This window comes from Coregonus clupeaformis, unplaced genomic scaffold (genome assembly GCF_020615455.1).
Source record: "Coregonus clupeaformis isolate EN_2021a unplaced genomic scaffold, ASM2061545v1 scaf0395, whole genome shotgun sequence".
In the NCBI taxonomy this organism is placed as follows: domain Eukaryota; kingdom Metazoa; phylum Chordata; class Actinopteri; order Salmoniformes; family Salmonidae; genus Coregonus; species Coregonus clupeaformis.
This window is the reverse complement of record NW_025533850.1, coordinates 185295-190047: the sequence shown is the minus strand read 5'-3', so window position 1 is coordinate 190047 and position 4753 is coordinate 185295. Positions and strand designations below refer to the sequence as shown.

Genomic DNA, 4753 nt, shown 5'->3' with positions numbered 1-4753 from the left:
GTCGCTGATTCTAATCCCCGAGCCGACTAGGTGAAAAATCTGTCGATGTGCCCTTGAGCAAGGCACTTAACCCTAATTGCTCTGGATAAGAGTGTCTGCTAAATGACGTAAATGTGATGATATTTTCTCGCTCTCTCTCTCTAACACCCCATCTCTCTCTCGCTCGCTCGCTCTCTCTCCCCCTCTCTCTCTCTTTCGTTCTCTCTCGCTCCTCCCCCGAACCCTCCCTCTATCTTCTCTGCAACATTGTGTGGTCTGCTCATAAAGTGAAAAAGCTACCGGTATCTGTGAAACACCATGACTATTACCCACACAACCACCAGCAGCTAGGAAACACATGCTCCAAAACCACCACCACCAGACTGAACAACACAGTGACAGACCCCAAACACACCCACACCTCATCTACTAACTCTCAAACTGAGTGAAGGGTTATTTTCAGAGAGCAACTATAGAATGTGACTTATTTTTAAACTAACATACAGGAATGATTTTATAGAACAGCAGCCCTCATCAAAAGGAAGTCTCTGCTCTTTCTCTACTCTTTCTTCTCTGTGTGTTTTGGTTAGTCAACTGCTAGTTACCAGTGACAGTGATAGATGAGGACATACAGCCAGAGGAAACAGACATACAACGCCTTAAAGAGATGTCTGGTGGTCCCTTCTCCTGCTTCTATAAACAGAGAATACTCCTTCTCCTACTCTCCAACATAAAAAGGTTTCTTTAAAACTCCCTTGCGTATTGATGGATTTTATATGGTTTGGTATACTATTCCATTCCACAAGTGTTTTAAGGAGAGAGGAGAGCTTTTTCGAGCCATGCTCCTACAGTGCAGCAGTCTGATATTGGCAACATTAGCTCTGGTGTGATGGCTATGAGAGTCTACTGAAATTAAAATAACCAGACAGGTAACTGGGGGCAAGGTCATGTCTCACTTTAAAAACCATCAACAGTTTGATCTGCACCACCACCAGATCAACTGGAAGCCAGCTCAGTTCCCTGAAATGATTAGGACCAATGTGCGTCCCGGTGGCTGAGCTTGAGTATAATTCTCATTAGTTTGTTTTGGGTCGTTTGAAGTTTGTCCTTCAGATTTTGTGATACGCCACTGAACCATGAGATAGAAGCATAGTCATAGTGGCACCGTATCAGAGATGTTTCCAGGGTCCTCATAGTCTCTGTATACAGGAACTTGGCTACCTTGCCAGGAACTTTGTCCTGGAGTGAACCTACCCAATGACCTTCAGAGCCATATGTTCACATGTCATGTGTTGGTCCAGTTCACATCCCAGTGTATGTAACAGAGCATTTTTCCTTCACCGCTACACCATTAAACTTGACTGAGAAGTTGGAAGAGTTTCTCACTTTGTGTTTGGAACCAAAAAGGATACTTTCTGTCTTGCCTAAATGGATAACCACTTACTGACTTTAGTCAGTTGGCTGCTTAGGGTCTTTTCAACGGTCTCCTTAGTCTAATGTGACACCAAAGGGTAGAATCATCCTCACACAGGATCTATTGCATGTGCTTTCTTACATGATAACTCTAGGAAAACCGTTAGCTTTCTCTAAATTCATTGTTGGTCTTTGCATGGTGTGTGTTGACTGTAGAATGCCTAGTCATCAGTGATTGGTTGGATATCTCGAAACATTTGCTTTATTACTGTGTGATAACACCTACATAATACCTATATTCAGCAACATATCATGATGTATTGATTCTGCAGTTTTGAATGTGCCAATGGTGTGGTTGGTTCAGCAGCTGTTGCAGTGCTTCTGGAACGGAAAAGAAATTAAGACCCTGTGCTAGATGCATGTCACTCATTACATTTAAGGCAATACGGGACTGTATGGAATGATTGTTTCTATTACATAATAAGATAAACTGCAGGACTAGGACAACTGCAGTTATGCCCTAAATACCACACTTCATTGAGCTGTAACTTTATTTTGTCTTAATTCATGACAGAGCTGTTTTTGTGTAAGGGTTTATAATACCTTATTTCAGATTGACATGTATTTATAATGTATTTATAATGTCGCCCATGCAGTATATGATGCATTGGTGTTGAGTAATTACACAGTAACCACAGTGTGATTTGTACTTATAATAATAATAATAATAATAATATGCCATTTAGCAGACGCTTTTATCCAAAGCGACTTACTTGAGCTGAGGAGGAGTTATCAGATCCACCCCCACTTCTCTTTTCCTGTCATCTCATCCTGTTCTGCTGAATGTGGGGGAGGAGTGGACTTTAATTAAGTAAAATAGGACCCACACACTCAGATACGTACAGATAGAAAGTGCAAATATGTGTAGTGCCATTTACAGTATAAATGACACCTGGAAAAGCACTATATAAATCCAATCCATTATTATCTATTAATTAATTGTGTAACACTTTGCATTGCAGTGTATTATTGTTTAATTATTAATGTAGGCACACTGTAACAAATATTACAACTTAACAATGAGTAATTACAATACTTGCTACACAATACTTACATTAATAATTATACAGTGAAAAGATCATTGTAATATAGTATGCAACCATTGATTGATGTCAGAATAACATATATATTTGTGTTTTTCAGGTGTGGGTGTTCCTCTGTTCATCAACAAGACAGTGGGGGACTCTGTGGAGCTGCTGGCAGGCTTAGAGAGGGGACATTTCAAATCATTGGAGTGGAAGTATAGGGGAAAGGATATTGCAGAATTCAACTCAGAAGTTGTATATTCACCTGGATCCCAGTTTGAGGGGAGACTAAAGATGAACAACAAAAACTTTAGTTTAACGGTCAGAGAACTGCCACTGCAAGACTCAGGGGATTTTCTAGTTACAGGCGAAGGGGACAAAGGTCAGATTGGCAGTAAGACCATCACTCTGAAGGTCCACGGTAGGCTGTTATCACCCTTTTGCATCCTATTTTGATATCATTCTAATTTATATCCATGACCACGGCTGATGATCTTTAAACTATAATGAAGATTTGTTGGTTTTATACTGACCTTACTCACCATGCTTTGATACATTTCCATCACATTATCAAGTTTTATCCTCTGTCGTCTTTCTCCTGGTGGTATGGCTATGGTAGAGTACATTTAGAAGACTGATTATGTGTCTCTATCTCTCTCCTGGTTGGTCAGAGCCTATATCCAAAGTGGTGATACAGACAGACATCACACTATTAGCCAACCACTCCTGTACGGTGCGGTTGGTGTGCAACGTGTCCTGCTACTCCAACCTTACATACACCTGGGAGAGAGACAATGAGATGTACGGGGACACCCAGTAGATTCACTTCTCTCTCTCTCCTGCAGAGAGAGACATCAGTGTAACGTGCAACGCCTCCAACCTAGTCAGTTGGAAAACTGTCTTTGCGACAGTAAAGGGTGGTAATGACAAAACCGCCCCAGGTACCTAGATATCATAATAATCCCTTCCATACACTTTTCAGTGTGATTATACGCTTATGTTGTCAAATAAAATATATAATGCTTGTGATTACATTGGAAGTGTATGATATAGAGCCATTTAGTCTTTATCATATTGTATAGTCTAATCATGTGTGTTGTACAATATGTGACAGGGCTGGCATGGTATACCATCTACATCAGAGCATCAGTAGGAGGCACTGTGGTGCTGATCCTCACTGTAGCTGTGGCAGTGTGCTACTGCAGGGGCCGCAGTATCCCAGATATGTACTGCTTAGGGCCCTTAACTATACTTAAAGTTAAATTTCAGGTGGATCTAGAAATATTCTTCAGATGATATTATTGATTTGTATTTGAATATTGAATTTGAATGTCTGTTATTGAATGGAAGACTATGTAGTCTACTTTGATAATTGTCTATACCTTTCTTGATGCTGAAACAGTTTTTTCTTGATTATCTGTCACATGTAGCCGCAGACTCTGTATGACAAGATCGCATTTGGACGCCCAGAGCCCCCAACCTCTCCCTACCAGAAAGTACTGTGAGCTGAACAGGATGTGGTCAAAGGCTGAGCCTTTCATATATATAGAACACTCTGCATCCTCTGCATCTTGCATGTGAATATTCTGTAGTTAGGCCAAGATGTTACTGGTTAATTTCTTCACGACCTACACTATTTGCTTACTTTTTCATGACTGTAATCTTCTCCCTTTGTTGATTCTCATATATACAGTGTATCATAAGGCCTTATGTCTTTCTTTGAGGGCCTAGTTACAATTAGGAGATTCTGAAATGTGTAACATGCAGTTGTAGGAGTGGTGATCAAACAAGCTCATATGTTGAATTTCTATTTTCTTGATTAAAGAGAAGAGTTGTAGATAATAGTATGACATTGATTTGTGAGAATTTTTTATGCCTGTGAGTAGAAAGTATACTATTTTGCATTAGGATTAAGTGCTTGCCAGGCATCAATGAGGTTGTAATCACAGAGTATATGCTGGAGAGCCTTGGTTGCGTGTGGATTGTTGTTGGTCTTATTTGATTTGTCCGCATGTCCAAAATGGCATGCATGTCTGTCCCAATATCCAGATGGAATTCAGTTAATTAAAAAAATATATATATGCTGTTCACAGAATAAAAAAAATATTCTACCTTTTTGCATAGCTTGAGTGCCTTGTATTTAGAGTGCATTGTAGTTACCTCCCATGACTGTATTTGTTAGCCACAGAGACATGGTTGTTGATTTGAATAGTTTTCAGTACTGTAAACTTCACCAAGTGAGTGTCTAAGTGAATGTTATCTTTAAAATTAAACTC

The 4753-nt window shown here is 39.8% G+C and overlaps 1 pseudogene; it reads left to right on the top strand.

Annotated features, from left to right (window-relative positions):
* Positions 1 to 2471: 2471 nt before the first annotated feature.
* Positions 2472 to 3982, top strand: LOC121556320 (annotated as a pseudogene).
* The last annotated feature ends 771 nt before the right edge of the window (positions 3983 to 4753 follow it).